This window comes from Schistocerca gregaria, chromosome 5 (assembly GCF_023897955.1).
Source record: "Schistocerca gregaria isolate iqSchGreg1 chromosome 5, iqSchGreg1.2, whole genome shotgun sequence".
In the NCBI taxonomy this organism is placed as follows: Eukaryota; Metazoa; Arthropoda; class Insecta; order Orthoptera; family Acrididae; genus Schistocerca; species Schistocerca gregaria.
Window position 1 is genome coordinate 555,832,119 of NC_064924.1, and position 20,103 is coordinate 555,852,221.

Genomic DNA, 20,103 nt, shown 5'->3' on the forward strand with positions numbered 1-20,103 from the left:
AGTTACAAGTTTGATAGTTAACAAACAAAGTAATATAGTCTGACAATGAAAACGGAGCCCAGCAATAACATTCTACCATCCACTATCCCCCCCACTCGCCAGTCCACCTTCCCACGGCCATTAAATTAGGCAGATATCTTGTACCACTGATCCCATAGATTTTGGAAGGACATATTCATTGTTCCAGTGTCAATGATCCAGGAAAATCAAAGGAAACTAAATCTGGATGGCTGGACGAGAAAGGAGACTTTTTCCTCCTGAATGTGAGCCCAGTGACTTCAGCACTGCTTCACATGGTGATCTACATGCCTTTACAAAGCATGCGCAGAATCTGTTCACTGAACCTTGGATTCACCATTAACTTAATTGAAAAATAAGGATACTGATGCCTATTACATTATTCAGTGCTTCATAAGAAACTGTACAAGGAACATTGATCTTACATTTTTTTGCAAAGATATGTTATGATTTGGGACTCAGTTAGGATATCTGACAGGGTGAAAAGTTACAGCTGAGGTCGGTATCAGAAATGGAATTGCTACCTAATTCATTCTGATATAGCGTGCATTAAAGAGTACTTTGCATCATAAACTGAAATGGCATTCTTACATTACCAGTAGATTTGGTTTTCCATTAGTAAATAAACGCCATTTGCTTCAGCAAGCATTATTTTTCATCTATCAGATCTTAACCAAGTTTTCATGTTTTGCCAGGAAAAAGGTCATTATTTGAATTTCATTATTGACTAACTTTAGGCATTTATATGATAATTACATATGTGCCTTTTTCTGCAACAACAGAATGAATGTAACAACAAAAGTGGTTGTTTAATATTTTTGCAGTGAACAAACATTTTCTGGTCGTTTCTTCCTCTTCTACGTCTAGAGGGTGACTGTCTGTTCAAGGAGTGGTTTGTCCTAGGACCTCTTCTGCTTCTTAGCACTTCTGAAATATGTTAGGTCTTTGATGTCATTTTGCATCATGCCCAGTTGAAGCATTTCTCGATTTACAATTTCAAGGGATCTGATGAGATGCACAATGAACTCCTAGAAAATGAAGTGGAAAGGTACCAATACACAGAAGTTTCACACAATGAGCTGAACACCATAAACTGACTGATAAAATGAATCCTATCTGATGTTCAGCTGCAACATTCTTACAAACAGAATGAGGAAAGAAACGATCAGAACTAGGGGAAAATATTGGCAGAGGAAATAACATGCAAAATGAGTGTTGGCACAGAGAATAAGAAAGAGGCCTGATCTTAGCCCAAGTACACTATTGGATCAAAAGTATCTGGACACCTATTCATCAACATTAATATTGGGTGTGTCCACTCTTCATCTTTATGATGGCTTGAATTCTTCATGGGGACACTTTCAATGAGCTGTCCAAATGTCTGTGCAGGATTGGCAGCCCATTCTTCCTCAAAATCTGAAACCAGAAAATAGTGATTCTGGATGCTGGGGTCTGGAGTGAAGTCGATGTTTTAATTCATCCCGAAGGTATACCACTCAGTTCAGGCTTGAACTTTGGGCAGGCCATCCCATTTCAGAAATGTTATTGAACTGAAGCTTTTCAGGTGCCATTTTATGGCAGGGTGCATTGTTACACTATATAAATGATCATCATATCTGAACTGTTCCTCTACTGTCCGTAGTGCACATTGCTACAAACTGTGTTCACATTCTTCCGAAATTATGGCTTCATGGAATCTGTTGTTGATAGGCTCGTTAACAACGTAGCACGTGACACTTCCAGAACTGAAACGTATTTCTTTGTTTCGGATAAGGAAGGGGACTGATTGTAAGTAATACCTTCAGTGGCTTCAATATTTAACTATACTGTCAAATCCTTCAATACTCTCTTACATTACCCACAGCTTATGCAGAAAAATTGCCCTGTGGTTAAATCAGGAATTTTCACCATTCTTGGTTTATTTACAATAGTACGTTAGATAAAAATGATTACGTGTTGCGATTTTCGTCTAGTTGTCTAAGGAGCAGATTGTGGGCGATTTTCAATGTATTATTTCATTCTACTTAAAAATTAAATAACATTCGAAGCTGCATTGCTCCTCTGCTCGTCTCTTTTTATGTGTGAACTGCAGCTGGCCATGTCACTGCAGGCTAGCTGTACCAGCTAAACGGACAGTGCTGTCCAAGTTAAATGTTCTGGTAAAGCTGTTGTCCCGTGTTATCACTAAGTCAATGTGCGAGTAAAGCAGAGCACAAAACATACCCTTATTATAGTACTTGACTATAATCGAGACAATTTGGCTGCAGTCCCACATGAAATGGAAATCCAATGAGGGTCCAGCAAATGCACAAGAATACATAATGCAATGTTTACGTCAGGTTTATTCTTATGGTAAATGGATTATAGTATTCTTTTAAGCACAATAAGGGGACCACACCCTAACAACAACCGCAATACTATAACACCACCTTCTCTTTGCTTCAGTGTTGGGATTATACATGGTGGCAGGTAACATACTCCAGGCATTTGCCAAACTCAGATCCCTACATTGGATTGCCACAGGTTATAGCATGGTTCATTACCCCCAGTCACTCAATTCCAGTTATCCACTGTCCAGTGGAGTCACTCTTTACACCAACTCAAGTCTCACTTAATAGGGACTATTAAAATGTGTGGCTTATGAGGAGCTGCTGAAGCACTGTACCCCATTCCTTTTAACACCTTACATACATTCATGGTGTTAGTAGACTGCCAATATCACTTTCAAACTTACAAGTCATTCCTTTTATTGATTACATGCAACACTTTACAACCATTTTCTGCAATGCTCGACAGTCCTCATCCACCAGCATACGAGATATGTCTGGTCTTGATTTGGCTGTGCTTGTTCCTTTGCATTTCTACTTCACAATCACGTCAAAAACAGCCAATGTGGGCAGCTTTAGAAGCATTATACAGTGGTGTGTGGATACTTTTGATCAGAGTGTGAACATATGGAAAAGGCAACAAAGCAGCTGTGGTCACCAGGTGTCAGTCAGCAGTATACGAAATAAACATAATAACTTACATATGATGTTAGAAAGAATTCTGCTAACAGCTGGTAAAATAATTGTTTACTGAAACACATCTGGTTTCACAGCCTAAAGCAGCAGCATCAGGTGCAACATAAATCATTCCTTTAAACATCTGCAAATGCCCAGGACATAAAATAGTTGTGATAACAATTTACACTGGAAATTTGAATGAAGCATATAGAAAGAACAACAAGAAATGATAGAGGCAAAGAATTTAATGAACGAGAGATGGTCTATCTAATTACAATAGGAAAATAATCAATTTCTGAAAATGGAATATAATTTGATAGATACAAAATTTACTCACCCAGCAGTGGCAGGAGAGCATACAAGTAAAGGTATTTAAATTTGCAAGGTTTCAGAGTAAGAGGCTCCCTCTTCTGGCAGAAGGGTTGAAGGAAAAGGACTGACATGGTTTAGGAAATAAGGAGAATTCAGAAAAGTCACTCAGATACTGGGTCCAGGGAGACTTACCGGATGGGATGAGAAGGAAAGACCGATTGTGGGGGACTGCACCAGATGAGATTTGAAAACCTCAGAGCTTCGAGCGTGAAGATAGTGTATACGCAAGGCAGAGATTACTAACAAAACACTGCACACATGTTAATATGAGCAGAAATCTAAGTACATTGCACATGGTAAAGGGAGGGGAGGAGGGGCAATAAAAAGGTCAGAAAATTAAAGATGCAGAAAACTAAATGACAGTGACTGAAACTCAAGAAATTAACGTAAATTAAGGGTAGGTGGGTGGAGAACCAAGGACATGTTTTAATACCAGTTCCCACCTGTGGAGTTCTGAGAAAATGGTGTCTCAGGGAAGAATCCATATGGCTTGTGTAGTGAAACAGGCACTAAGATCATGGCTGTTGTGTTGTAGAGCATGCTCTGCAGGAGGACACTGTGTGATTGGAGGGGTGATAAAAAGCTATTCTACGTGCGGTGGGTAAAATGTTGGACAGAACAGACCTCTTTTCAGGGCATGATTTTAAGAAGGCAGGGAGAGAGGAAGGAAGGAAGGAAGATTGGGTTTAATGCCCTGTCAACATAAGGTCATTAGAGATGGATCACAAGCTTTGAGTGTGTCAAGGATAGGCACAAAACTATTATTGAAATTATGAAGATACTTACACCCAAGAACTAGAAGTGATTAGAACATAGCAGAAGCCACTATAATAGACCTTTGTTTGCAGCACGAGTACTAGGTGCAGACCTCCTGAAGTAAACAACAGTATATGTAATTGACATTTATGTGGCCACTTGAACACTGAAAGGGCATCTAGGAGCTTAAGAAGAAGAATTTAAAAGGTTTTAAATGGTAAGAACAGCAATAAATTGATACAAGTCTGAGCCCAGCCAGCAAGCAACAAAATTTATGAGCCATATCGTCACATGAAGTAGGCCTTTAGAAACTTTATGCAAATTACTCCATCTATTTGTGAAAAGCAATTGAAGTTCTTTTTCAGGCTTTACAGTTTCTACCAGTGACTCAGAAGACCAAATCTTTAACAACAATTCATTTCATAAAAAATAAAAGAGAAGTACCATGTGGTTACAGACAGTTCCTTGTGGAGAAATAAGTGAAGAAATTGCTACTGTTTGATTACACTATGGTGTCAAATTGTTGTAAACAGTAACTGGCATAAAATACCTAGGAGTAACTGTCCAGAGTGAGCTTTAGTTGAATCATTACATTGATATAGAAATAAATGGTACAAAAAGCAGATACCAGACTGAGATTCGTTGGGAGAGTGTTAAGGAATGTAATTCATTCATGAAACACATGGCTTACAAAATTTAAGTTCAACTGATTCTTGAGTACTGTTTATCATTCTGGGACTCTTACCAAGTAGGATTAATAAAGCAGAGAGCACATCCAATGAAGAGAGGTGTGTTTCGTGGCAGTGCATTTACCTGGCATGAGAGTGTTCCAGAGAGCGCTAATACGGAGGTTTATCATTATTCACTTGCACCATTCACAAATTGGACAGGAAAGGGGGTAGGGTAATTTCATGTGAAATCACTCAGTGAATGTTGCCCTTATGACACAGATTTTTCTGAAAATTTGGTGTAAGAATGTACATAATGAGTTAGGGTTAAAATATTTTTTCTGGAATTTTTCTACCAAAATTACAATTAGGAGACCATTTTGAAATGTGGGCCCCTTCTACCAACTGGCGTTGAGAAATGAAGTGCCTTGAAAGTTTTTAACCTCTATAACTTATTTATTTATGAATCAATTTTATTCAATTTGGTGTCAATGGAAAGTAAAAGAATAGAGCTATAATATAAAAATTATTAAAGTGCAGTGTCCAAGCAACAAATGTTTGAAAATAGGATCACAAGTTTCACCATCACATGCAACACAGGCTGTGTGTGTGTGTGTGTGTGTGTGTGTGTGTGTGTGTGTGTGTGTGTGTGTGTGTGTGTGTGTGTGTGTGTGTTAGGTTTTTGTGTGTCTGTGCACTTTATATAGCTGAAGGACCTTTTTGTCTTGATTTTGTGCTTCTTACATAAGCAGCCATTCTGTCTGGTTACAGTCGAACCACTCAATATGATAACATTTGGGAAACAGAGCCCCTTGATATGAGACAGTGAAAAGGAATGATTGAAATTACAAAGAGAAAGAATTCATCCAATCCATGGATAGTTGCGCAGTAATGTATAACCAAGGAGACTTAATTTAACTTCCATAAGTACAATGGATTGCATTTTTTCAACGTATTACAATGCCCTCTATGATGTATAATTTTTATGAAGCGACACTTGACAACCCAAACATACTGTAACCTACAAATGGTTGTTGCAGTATATGCTTTGTTTAATTGTGGCTTGTTATCAGATGTTTTAGTGAATTTTATTTATCAAATATTATGATGAGTGAAGAAAGATCACGTATTTTATTTAAAGTTTTTTTTCACATGTTTTTATATCATTTATACACTCCTGGAAATGGAAAAAAGAACACATTGACACCGGTGTGTCAGACCCACCATACTTGCTCCGGACACTGCGAGAGGGCTGTACAAGCAATGATCACACGCACGGCACAGCGGACACACCAGGAACCGCGGTGTTGGCCGTCGAATGGCGCTAGCTGCGCAGCATTTGTGCACCGCCGCCGTCACTGTCAGCCAGTTTGCTGTGGCATACGGAGCTCCATCGCAGTCTTTAACAGTGGTAGCATGCCGCGACAGCGTGGACGTGAACCGTATGTGCAGTTGACGGACTTTGAGAGAGGGCGTATAGTGGGCATGCGGGAGGCCGGGTGGACGTACCGCCGAATTGCTCAACACGTGGGGCATGAGGTCTCCACAGTACATCGATGTTGTCGCCAGTGGTCGGCGGAAGGTGCAAGTGCCCGTCGACCTGGGACTGGACCGCAGCGACGCACGGATGCACGCCAAGACCGTAGGATCCTACGCAGTGCCGTAGGGGACCGCACCGCCACTTCCCAACAAATTAGAGACACTGTTGCTCCTGGGGTATCGGCAAGGACCATTCGCAACCGTCTCCATGAAGCTGGGCTATCGTCCCGCACACTGTTAGGCCGTCTTCCGCTCACGCCCCAACATCGTGCAACCCGCCTCCAGTGGTGTCGCGACAGGCGTGAATGGAGGGACGAATGGAGACGTGTCGTCTTCAGCAATGAGAGTCGCTTCTGCCTTGGTGCCAATGATGGTCTTATGCGTGTTTGGCGCCGTGCAGGTGAGCACCACAATCAGGACTGCATACGACCGAGGCACACAGGGCCAACACCCGGCATCATGGTGTGGGGAGCGATCTCCTACACTGGCCGTACACCTCTGGTGATCGTCGAGGGGACACTGAATAGTGCACGGTACATCCAAACCGTCATTGAACCCATCGTTCTACCATTCCTAGACCGGCAAGGGAACTTGCTGTTCCAACGGGACAATGCACGTCCGCATGCATCCCATGCCACCCAACGTGCTCTAGAAGGTGTAAGTCAACTGCCCTGGCCAGCAAGATCTCCGGATCTGTCCCCTATTGAGCATGTTTGGGACTGGATGAAGCATCGACTCACGCGGTCTGCACGTCCAGCACGACCGCTGGTCCAACTGAGGCACCAGGTGGAAATGGCATGGCAAGCCGTTCCACAGGACTACATCCAGCATCTCTACGATCGTCTCTATGGAAGAATAGCAGCCTGCATTGCTGCGAAAGGTGGATATACACTGTACTAGTGCCGACATTGTGCATGCTCTGTTGCCTGTGTCTATGTGTCTGTGGTTCTGTCAGTGTGATCATGTGATGTATCTGACCCCAGGAATGTGTCAATAAAGTTTCCCCTTCCTGGGACAATGAATTCACGGTGTTCTTATTTCAATTTCCAGGAGTGTAATTAATGATGTATTCATATAAATATTACTATTATTATTCTTATATCTAAAAACAAAGATCATGTTACTTACCAAACAAAAGCGCTGGCAGGTCAATAGACACACAAACAAACACAAACATACACACAAAATTCAAGCTTTCTCAACCAACGGTTGCTTCTTCAGGAAAGAGGGAAGGAGAGGGAAAGATGAAAGGATGTGGGTTTTAAGGGAGAGGGTAAGGAGTCATTCCAACCTGGGAGCACAAAGACTTACCTTAGGGGCAAAAAAGGACAGATGTACACTTGCACACCCACACATATCCATCCACACATACACAGACACAAGCAGACATTTGTAAAGGCAAAGAGTTTGGGCAGAGATGTCAGACTTGGCGGAAGTACAAAGGCAAAGTAGTTGTTGAAAGACAGGTGAGGTATGAGCGGCGGCAACTTGAAATTAGAGGAGGTTGAGGCCTGGCGGATATTGAGAAGAGAGGATATACTGAAGGGCAAGTTCCCATCTCCGGAGTTCTGACAGGTTGGTGTTACTGGGAAGTACCCAGATAACTCGGATCGTGTAACACTGTGCCAAGATGTGCTGGCCGTGCACCAAGGCATGTTTAGCCACAGGGTGATCCTCATTACCAACAAACACTGTCTGCCTGTGTCCATTCATGCGAATGGACAGTTTGTTGCTGGCCATTCCCACATAGAAAGCTTCACATTGTAGGCAGGTCAATAGGTAAATTGCGTGGGTTGTTTCACACGTGGCTCTGCCTTTGATTGAGTACACATTCCGGGTTACAGGACTGGAGTAGGTGGTGGTGGGAGGGTGCATGGGACAGGTTTTACACCGCGGGCGGTTACAAGGGTAGGAGCCAGAGGGTAGGGAAGGTGGTTTGGGGATTTCATAGGGATGAACTAAGAGGTTACTAAGGTTAGGTGGACGGCGGAAAGACACTCTTGGTGGAGTGGGGAGGATTTCATGAAGGATGGATCTCATTTCAGGGCAGGATTTGAGGAAGTCATACCCTGCTGGAGAGCCACATTTAGAGTCTGATCCAGTCCCGGAAAGTATCCTGTCACAAGTGGAGCACTTTTGGGGTTCTTCTGTGGGAGGTTCTGGGTTTGAGATGACGAGGAAGTGGCTCTGGTAATTTGCTTCTGTACCAGGTCGGGAGGGTAGTTGTGGGATGCGAAAGCTGTTTTCAGGTGGTTGGTGTAATGGTTCAAGGATTCCGGACTGGAGCAGCCTAGGTCTTCGTGGCAAACGAATCTGCTCCATTCCGGAATCCTTGAACCATTGCACCAACAACCTGAAAACAGCTTTCGCATCCCGCACCTACCCTCCCGACCTGGTACAGAAGCAAATAACCAGAGCCACTTCCTCATCCCCTCAAACCCAGGACCTCCCACAGAAGAACCCCAAAAGTGACCTACTTGTGACAGGATACTTTCCGGGACTGGATCAGACTCTGAATGTGGCTCTCCAGCAGGGATACGACTTCCTCAAATCCTGCCCTGAAATGAGATCCATCCTTCATGAAATCCTCCCCACTCCACCAAGAGTGTCTTTCCGCCGTCCACCTAACCTTAGTAACCTCTTAGTTCATCCCTATGAAATCCCCAAACCACCTTCCCTACCCTCTGGCTCCTACCCTTGTAACCGCCCTTGGTATAAAACCTGTCCCTTGCACCCTCCCACCACCACCTACTCCAGTCCTGTAACCCGGAATGTGTACTCAATCAAAGGCAGAGCCACGTGTGAAAGAACCCACGCGATTTACCAACTGACCTGCCTACAATGTGAAGCTTTCTATGTGGGAATGACCAGCAACAAACTGTCCATTCGCAAGAATGGACACAGGCAGACAGTGTTTGTTGGTAATGAGGATCACCCTGTGGCTAATCATGCCTTGGTGCACGGCCAGCACATCTTGACACAGTCTTACACCATCTGAGTTATCTGGATACTTCCCACTAACACCAACCTGTCAGAACTCCGGAGATGGGAACTTGCCCTTCAGTATATCCTCTCTTCTCGATATCCGCCAGGCCTCAACCTCCTCTAATTTCAAGTTGCCGCTGCTCATACCTCACCTGTCTTTCAACAACTTCTTTACCTCTGTACTTCCGCCTCGACTGACATCTCTGCCCAAACTCTTTGCCTTTACAAATGTCTGCTTGTGTCTGTGTATGTGCAGATAGATATGTGTGTGTGTGCGCGCGAGTGTACACCTGTCCTTTTTTCCCCCTAAGGTAAGTCTTTCCGCTCTCGGGATTGGAATGACTCCTTACCCTCTCCCTTAAAACCCACATCCTTTCGTCTTTCCCTCTCCTTCCCTCTTTCCTGAAGAAGCAACCGTTGGTTGCAAAAGCTCGAATTTTGTGTGTATGTTTGTGTGTCTATCGACCTGCCAGCGCTTTTGTTTGGTAAGTCACATCATCTTTGTTTTTAGATATATTTTTCCCATGTGGAATGTTTCCCCTCTATTATATTATTATTATTATTATTATTATTATTTAATAATAAATAATTTTATTTCATACAAAATTATATTATGATCAATAAATACATTAAATTAAAATTTAGTCATATTTATAACTCCATTTTGAAGATTTTTTATAATCAGTTACTAGTCTTTAAATTATTATTTATTCAGTATATGATATCATCGATTTAATTATAAATTAAAAAACTGAGATTTGTATATTAATGTATTTATTAAACGTAATTTATATACTTGAAATATATATTACCTTCAAACCAATAATTAATCCACTCAATTTTAACAATATATAACCAAATAATAAATAAATAATTATTAATTATTTTTGTCATGGATTTTGTTAGTGACAGTTGAAAGTTAATTTTTACGTATTTCATTTTAAAGGCCATTAATACATCATTATGCTACATTTTTAAGGTTATAAATGTTTTACATATTTACACAGAATTTAAAGAAAATTTTTTTTCTTTATTTATATAAAATTTATTATTTATATATGATAATTCAAATAAAATAAATAAAACAAATTATAAATAACATAATTCAATTCCACAATCAGAGGTTTTATGTATTATGAATCTTACTACACTCCTATAGCAGCACCTGATTGACTGTCATAAAATACGTCACATTATCAAGTTGAAGGGTTTTAGAATATCATATTGAGGGGTTTTACATATCGAGGGGTTCCATATTGTGGGGTCCGACAGTAATACAAAATTGTTCCATAATGTGTATATTAGAGGTCACTTAATAAAGACCGAGCGAGGTGGCGCAGTGGTTAGCACACTGGACTCGCATTAGGGAGGGCGACGGTTCAATCCCGTCTCCGGCCATCCTGATTTAGGTTTTCCGTGATTTCCCTAAATCGTTTCAGGCAAATGCCGGGATGGTTCCTTTGAAAGGGCACGGCCGATTTCCTTCCCAATCCTTCCCTAACCCGAGCTTGCGCATCGTCTCTAATGACCTCGCTGTCGACGCGACGTTAAACACTAACCACCACCACTTAATAATGTGTTCATTAACTCTTTCTCATTTCCCCCTTATAGATTCTTCATAGCACATTCTTGACTAATTAGGGAACAAGAAAAAGTTTCAAACCATCCAGTTCTTTTCTGCAACATACACAGTTGATTAAAAATCACAATGGAAAACAAATGTTCTTTAGGTTTTGTGTTAGCAGTTGTGTGTCAGAAGAAAAGTAATAGCAGTGAAGAGCTTGATTTAATCTCAAGCCTGAATCAAGCTGATATTGAATTATTGAAGCTAAGAAGCATCTGTGAAAATTTTGAGTGTGTTTGTTCTTCTCACATAGGGCACTATTTGGGAACATTTGAAGACAGACAAAGAATTTGCTGTGACCCTTTTAAGAAGCATGTTAAAAAAACTGCTAAGAAATCTGTGAAACCTACTCCTTTAACCATGGTAAGGAAATATAAAACTCTTGGGCTTATACCAGGTACCAAGCTGTGCATAACATGCCGTAAGTACATTTTATCTCCTATGGGGGTAACCTTCCAGGAATGGATAAATGTGACGTTGAAGATCAAAAATATACGCGAGATCCATCTACAGCTCTTCAAAAACTTAATGGAAGTTGTGAATTACTTGAAATTTCACCATTTAAAGTTACCAAGAGAGCATAATACAGGCGTCCAGAATACATTCGATCCACATCTCATCACTTAGCTTAAAAATTCCAGCAAACAGCATCAGAAGTGCTACATGTTCCAGTGAAAAATGTGTCAAAGAAACTGGCAGTGCTGAATGTACAGACTGTAATATTTTAATGCAAAAACATAAAGAGAAATTCAGTAGAAGTTTTGTTAAAGAAAACTACAAATACTTACCTTAGCACCAGCTTCATGGAGTAAGTAAAAAAATCCAAATGTTTTTTAACACTACGGAATACATGGTAAAGAAATGAGGGTATTGCTGAAAGAAGATGGTATTTTGTCAAAAGAGAGTTATGAAGTGGTAAACAGACTAGGTAAGGATGTGGAAAAATGTGTCCAGAATTTTTACTGTGCAGATGATGTAAGTTACATTTTTACTAATAAAAAAGACTGTCTGTCTGTCCCTTCAGAAAATGGCAAAAGAGTGTATAAGACAAAAAGACTAATTTTACATAATCTGAAAGATGTATACTTAGCTTTCAGAGAAAAATACCCTGAAGATAAAATTGGTTTTACTAAATTTTGTGAACTTAGGCCAAAAGAATTTGTTACTGTACAAACAGTCATGGAATGCATTTCATATGTGTATGCACATATCACCAAAACATAAAACTGTTAATGCATGCTGTACATGTGAAAGGACCGTACACTGAACTTCTACAGAAACTTAAAGAGGAAGCTGTTTGGTAGAATTTTGCTCAGAATGTAATTTAATCATCACTAGCACATTGCTTAAGATTCAAGAAAGAAAGCTGTGCATGTGGAAGAGACGTGGATACACCAGAAGGGTTCAAATTTTTTAGCTAATGGCAAGGAAGAGTTTTTGGTACCGGATTTTTTTTTATCTGTATGACAGTTCCAGTGCAGATGTTGAATCTTACCATAATTTATTGGTTATGAACTTCAGATTAAAACTGAATAATTTGTGAAAAGGTAGACAGTTAAGGAGATGGTACCTGCAGAAGTTGAAAAAACCAGAGGTTGTTGAGGGTTTCAAAGGGAGCATTAGGCAGGAAAGTTGCCACTCACCATATAGCAAAGATGCTGAGTCGCAGATAGGCACAATAAAAAGACTGTCACAAATAAAGCATTTTGCCAGTAAGGCCTCTGTCAAAAATAGATGACAGACACACACACACACAAATTGACAAATGCCTTACTGGCAAAATGCTTTATTTGTGACAGCCTTTTTGTTGTGCCAATCTGTGACTCAGCATCTCCGTTATAAGGAGAGTGGCAACTTTCCATTTCACAAGATTGTTACAAACCTGTGTTTACAGCATTTTTATATTTGGAGAAAGTTTTGACAATGCTGACTGGGACACACTTTAAATTTCTGAAGATAGTACGGTTAATATACACACGGTGAAAAGTTATTTGCAACTTGTACAGAAAGTAGATGGCAGTTATAAGAGTTGAGGAGCATCAATGGGAAGCAGTGGCTGAGAAGGGAGTGAGGCAGGGTTGTAGCCCATTCCCTAATGTAATTCAATCTGTACACTGAGCAACCTGTGAAGTAAAGGAAGGAGAAATTTGGAAAAAAGCATTAATCAGGTTACCTTCCATTCAGAAGGCTGTTGCATGCAGCGACTGTTATATTCACTTGTAAATAATAGATTTCAGATATCGGTCATCCTTTTGAAATTTTATTGGCAGATCTAGATTTCAGCTAGAAACTAGACATTATCAATGCACTATCATTTTTGATCAATGCATGTAATGCCTGTTGGTCTGGCTTCATCCACAGTTCATTGAATGAACTGTGGATGAAGCCCTCCATAGTGCAGCATTACAGTGCAGCACATTGCTCTGACAACAGTTATGCAGCCATATGCATTACCAGTAGCCACCCCCAAACATAGCCAACTTTCCAGTGGACCACACACAGTTATATTGTGAACAGTTGTGAACAGTAATCAATTTTCCTATCAGTCATTCAGCATAACTCTTGCAGAAACCGATCACAAAATATTTAGTCATCAATTTAGAGTCTTTGAGGAGTATTGCGTAATTATCTTGGTATTCACCACAATTAACAACATGTGTTACATAAACTTTGTAAAACAGTTCACCGTATTTGGTTCAGGGACTATTAATGAGAAAAATAACATATATCTATTTCCAGGTATTACATAAAATCAAGTGGATATTTCAATTTTTATTGTTTAGTGCCAGTATCTATAGTGAACATGCTCTTGCGAATAATCAATTAACACTCAAAGTGTTCATGGAAAACATGATACGATAATTTCATAAATTAAAAACTAATATAGAACCCAGGTTCAATATAACAATGAAACACTGTCTCAAACCAGGGGAAAAATTGATAGGGTAGAACACGGATTACACATGGAATTTAAACATGTTGAAGAAATAGATAACTGACTAGAAATAGTATAAGACATACTAGATGGTGGACTGGAACATATGCATGCTCTTATGTCAACACATGACAAGTTGCTTAAGAGAATTAAAATTATAATAAGTGAGTTATTACAAACAAAAACTAGTTTCAAGAAAGTGGTAAGCACAAATATAGATGTGCTATCAGTTCTCAGCAGTGAGCTAAACCCCAGAATAAAAAGATTGAAAAACGAAAAGGAATCAAGGGAGAATGAGCTACAGGCTCATAATAAGTCTTCATTGATGGACAATCCCATTTCGTCATTCACTACAGAACCATAAGCAGGAACTTCAACATCAAATAGTACAGAACATAATTTTGTTAGCAACAGACAAGTAACTCCTATAAGTAATAGTGCATTAAGAGTGTCGAGCACCAACTGGCAGTAAGGAAAACTAAAGGAGTAAGTGAAACTAAAGTAGTAAGTTACTAAGAGAGAAGGAAATCGGCGACTTCCAGTCAAGAGTAGTTAACTAAAACAGTAAGTTAATACAGGAGTAAATTTTTCGTTTATTTCTTAAGTAAATTTATTTTCTTCATTACTGGTGGAGAGTACCGCTGAAGAGTATGTTACTACATTCATACCTTAAGGAGAAAATAAGGACAAATTTTACTCCAAGCAATGTCGGAGTAAAGTAAGAGAGCAAGGTGCGATCTTTGAGGTCTGTGTTTTATGTGTCAAATTCTATGGATTACCTGGACTATAAAGAATATATGGAGATGAAGGAGTAGGTGAACAGTCCCAGACTGAGGGTTGTAATGGAGAGAAGAGACCCATTTTTGATGTATAACAACAGTGATTTCAAAGAGAGGTTTGGGTTTCGTAAAGAATCTTTTGAGTTGCTGCTCGGTATGCTGGAGTGGTTACTGCAGCATTAATTCTGTCAGGAACCATCCTTTGTCTCCTAGGCTGCAACTTCTTTGTGGACTGTGAATATTTCAAGCAGGTACTTATCAAATCTTAGCAGGGGATCTCATTAATATCCATCATACTACTGCTGGAAGAACTTTTAACAGTGTGATAAACAGTTTAATTGCCTTAAAGCCACTGTATGTGTCCATGCCACAGAGCCAAGAAATTCTATCGAATTGGTGGATTCCCAAATGTCATAGGAGCCACAGACTGTGTACATATAACCATACTTCGTCCTTCTGAAGCACAAGCAGAACTATAAAGAAATCGCAAGAATTTCTTAATTTCTTATCTATCAATACACAGATCATCTGCAGTAAGCCATTGGCCAGGTTCCATGCATGATGCATACATTTGGGACAATAGTAGAGATGCTGCAGTATTCGAAAATGGATAATATAATGGGCTGCTTGTTGGAGATAGTAGATATGTTCCCTCCAAACATCTTATGATGCCTGTGTTCTGAGCCTACTCAGGAGCCGAATGGCACTACAATAGAGCCCATATTGCTACCAGATGTGTAATAGAGTGAGTGTTTAGTGTCTGGAAAAAAAACGTTTCAAAATTCTCACTAAAACAATGCAGTTTAACCCAAAAAAGTGTGGGAATGTTAATGTGGCTGCTGCAGTTCTACACAACTTTGGAATAGAAGTTAGAGATGTGTTTTACCCTGATGCTGTGGAAGTGACTGACACTGAACAATTGGCATTTCAGCCAGAAGCAGATGCTGCAGGCCAAGCTTTAATTAAAATTGTACCTAGTTTGCTAGTAAAATCAGAAGTTAGTGTAGAGACTTTTCCTTCTTAAATGAATAAATAAGCCACCGGATTGTCACTACTGCAGTGAAAAGTGACTCATTTAACTTATGTGTAATTTTATAGTTACGTGTTTTTTTCCCTTGGGATTAACACTCTTATTTTATTTTTCAATTGAGAATACAATGTAGCACAATGTTTTGATTATTTAAAAAAGAGGGAGCGGAGGGGGGGGGGGAGAGGGGGAGGGAGGGAGGGAGGGAAGGAGGGGGAGAGGGGGGGAGAGAGAGAGAGAGAGAGAGAGAGAGAGAGAGAGAGAGAGAGAGAGAGAGAGAGACTTATTTTATACTCGTAACATTGCAAATTCAGGTAAATATTAGAATATGGTATTAACAAAAATTAGTACTGATGATGAAGTGATGAACATAAATATTATGCCACACAAGAAACAAGAACAATTAACCATTTGAAAAAATATCAAGGAAAATAAAAGATGTTTTATAATTATGAATATTTTGTTATTCGTTCACAAAAACCCAAATTTCTCAAGCACATTGGCTGAAGAACTGGAGCCTGAAGTTTGTTGCATTATGTTCTTGTACTTATTCATAATTACCATTTTAAGGTTATGCTCTCCTTCCTTAATTTCTCTTTGTCTTTCTATTAATAACATTTTTGCATTGTATTCCTCTCATATTAAATGCATTTTTAAGGAATGAAACTCATCTTTTTTCAACAACTCTCAGTTCTTCACTACAATCGCATGTTCTATCCCTGTTTTGCTGGGCGCATCTTCTGATAAGCTCCCACCAGAGAATGCAGGCCGAGGTTAATGACTGGGATAACATTCCACCTTCAGCAGTTTCATTCCTACCTTCAGAGCAGTTATCATCATCAAAGTTGCTTAAAAGTATCACATTATCTTGAGATGTCTCATTGTGGTTAACTTCAGCTATCCCCTCAAAAACTTGTGGGATCATATCTACCACCATTTGGCTTATATTGTCGATCTCTGTCTCACCTACTCCACCACCAGTTTGAAAATGTGCTCAATAACATTTAGTTTTCATTTTCTTTGCTTTCACTTTCATGTCTTTCCAAATTACTTTAAGCTGCTCTTGTGATCTTTGTGTGAGAGCTTCTGCTTTGTATTCAATTCGTACTTTTTCCCAAGTGTCCTTTTCCTTTTTAGCATGTTAAATACTGCTTTTTAGGCTCGATAGTAGTAATGCACTTCTTCATTATTTCAGTGAACAGCTCTTTTTCATTTTATGGTATGTTGGTTGAATGTTTCTTGGCTACCTCCATGTTGCTGCTAGCTCATACCTAAAACTGGCACTTAAATTAATACATCTCACCAACCAACAATGGACGTTGGTAACTGCGGACATTGGGGTTAACAACTGATTCATCCACTAATAGCATGTTTCTTTTCCATAATACACAGATCTTATTATCAGTAACTAGTACAATAGCATTTATATTTTACAATTTTAATAATTCAGTTTAATAAACCTTTCCAGCTTCTAAAATTATAGCAATGAACATAAATTATGGAAACGGTGATGCAATCAGGTCAGCTGACAATTTTCTGAGAGGGAACGTATTGCATGTACCAGCAGTGTGCAGTGTGAAGAAGCCTCTGTGGAAGGGCTCAGTCCCAGAAGCAAAAGAAAATAAGCCACATCAGAGAATCTCCCACGTATTAAGGTATAACAATGGGTTTAGTACGGAAAATGACTTGTTAAAGGAAACTAAACAACCAATTAGCGAATCTATTTGACCAAAACTAAAAATCACAATACAAAATGTACCAGTACACATCATTTTAGATTCAGACTTTCTAGAGCAGAATAACATGCTGAAGTATTTTCCAGAAGTTCTAGTATATGGAGACAAGATAATAGGAGTCACAGGAACCATAGGCAAATCAATACAATCAGAAGTGGAAGTGAGATTTAGTCTCGGTAAATATACCCCACATTATAATTCTATGGTGTGGACTGGTTGTCTGACCAAGGAGTCGAATTGAATTTCAGGAAAGGGTTTATAACATTAACTTATGGGAAAACGCACATTTTGTGACACTCCCTTTTGAAACAGTTACTTTGCAGAAATCTAAAATAACACTTATAGCTGAAACAACTTTAGATAGTTGTTACAAAGACCATATATATGACTATAATAAGATAAGTAAAGATGACATATTGCTAGCATTAACAAACTCTCAGGACTTGAAATCAAAGATAAGGCAGATATGACAGCCCTGCTAAGTAAACACAAAGACATTTTCTCCATAAGGTCAGAACTCGTTAACCCTGGAGCAGGCGTGCAGCATACTTTGTACACACATAAAGATTAACTGTCTCTGTCTCTATGACCAAGGTGAACATGAATGGGCAAAATGGTGGTTTGATCTTAGTTTAATTCAAAAATGATAAAATAAACTTATATTATATACACTAAATTGCTGATTAATTAAACAATAATAATACAATTACGTCATTCTATTGTTGCATGCAAATGTCACTCCACAGTAATGACTCACTTGAAGCATTGAACAGCGCAGTTCCATTAAGTTCCAGCCAAACACTTATCTCATATACACCTGCCTCACTGCGAGAGTGTACTGCTAGTTTGTGATGTGTGTCACTCACTTGTACAGATCATAAATTTTTTATCACTTAGTTCACTGTCTATTTTATATTACTGCAGCTCTCTTGGCTATATGACAACACAACTTATAACTTTGTTAGCCGAAGCAATAATGAAGGAATAGGTATGGGCTTACAATCAGAAAGCAACAATGGAATGGTACAAGATGATGTTATTTGTGGTTGGTGAACTTTATAAATAGGCGCATCCACTTGAGGGTTAAAGATTTTTGTGTACGCTAAAGCTAAAAACTCATAAACCAATTTTTGTGAAGCCTTACCAAAGATTGATAGCAACAAAGGAGCGAGTAGGACAGGATGGCTGCATGGAATATTAAAGAAATTTCTAACAACTGTTATGACAGTCCACTGGCATTTATTAAAAAACCTGATGGATCATTGCAGTTAGTACTTGATGCAAGAACGGTTAATAAGATAACTGAACCAGAAAGAGACAGACCCTCCAATCACTGAGGAGTTATTGGCAAAGTTTAGAGGGATTAAATATATCAGTATACTGGACTTGATAGATGGTTCTTAGTAAATACCATTACACACTGCTCCAAGAAAATGCGCTGCATCCCTGTTTGAAGGTAGATCATATCACTTCAAAGTGTTGGCCTATGATCTAGATGCTTTTGGTTCAGTATTCATCAGAGCTTTAGACAGACCAATAGACGATAACATACAAGACAAGTTTTTAATATAAGTTGATGATGCCGCACGGTGTGGCCACGTGGTTTGAGGCGCCATGTCACGGATTGCACGGTCACTCCCACTGGAGGTTTGAGTCCTCCCTCGAGAATGGGTGTGTGTGTTGTTCTTAGCATAGGTTTGTATAAGTTAGTTTAAGTAGTGTGTAAGTCTTCGGACCAATGACCTCAGTAGTTTGGTCATTTACGAATTCACACACATTTGAACATTTTTTATGTAGATGATGTAGTAGTCATAGCTAAATAATGAAATTAACATCTTCAGATGTTACACAGTCTTTTCAGTAGATTACTTTTACAGGGAATAATAATAGAAAACTTCAAAATCACAGTCTAGCAGAAGAAAACTTAAGGTTTGGGTCAAACAATAAGTACAGGCAGCATTAAATGAGATCTACATTGGTTAGATGCAATAACTCATTTCCCAGAACTCAAATAAGAAGCATCTCAAGTCGTTCCTTGGAATGATAGAATTTTACAGGAAATTTTTACCTAGTGTTGTTTTAAATACAACACAAATTATGGCCCTACTCAGAAACAAAACACCTTGGAAATGAGAGCAGACTGTAGTGCAGAATTCTTAAAACTGAGAAACAATATAGCACCAACACTACTGTGAGTACACCCGGACTCTTACTTACCTCTCCGTTTAGCAACAGATGCATCAAGCTATGGGCTAGGAGGTCATTTACATCAAGAGAAACATACATGAATATTCTTCATGAGAATTTAATTTTCAGGTTTAATGAAGGTAATAACCTGATTTGAAAGAAGTAATGTAATTTATTGAAACAGCTTCCAACCTCTTAATTTAATGTAACTAGTAAGTTCAGTAGTGTTGTTACGATACTGGTTTTATTTCTTTATGGTGTGTCAAAATATATGATTTGTGACGGAAAGTGATTTGGGTCAGGCTGTCGGTCATGGGGGAATAGTTCTCACTTTCTTTGCGTTATTTTAGGTAAGTTTCTGTGTCAATTTGAAAAGTAAATATGTACATGTATAATTTATGAAAGAGCTGGTAGATCATATGAAATGTTTTATTGTGGGCATAGTTTTATAAGGTTACTGCTGTACCAAATA

General features: G+C 39.1%; 1 protein-coding gene across 3 annotated transcripts in view; it reads right to left on the reverse strand.

Moving 5' to 3' along the window:
- The window catches only part of LOC126272702 (xaa-Pro dipeptidase), an 842,295-nt gene that overhangs the window by 7,219 nt on the left and 814,973 nt on the right, over positions 1-20,103 (reverse strand). The gene's annotated exons all lie outside the window — the stretch shown is intronic.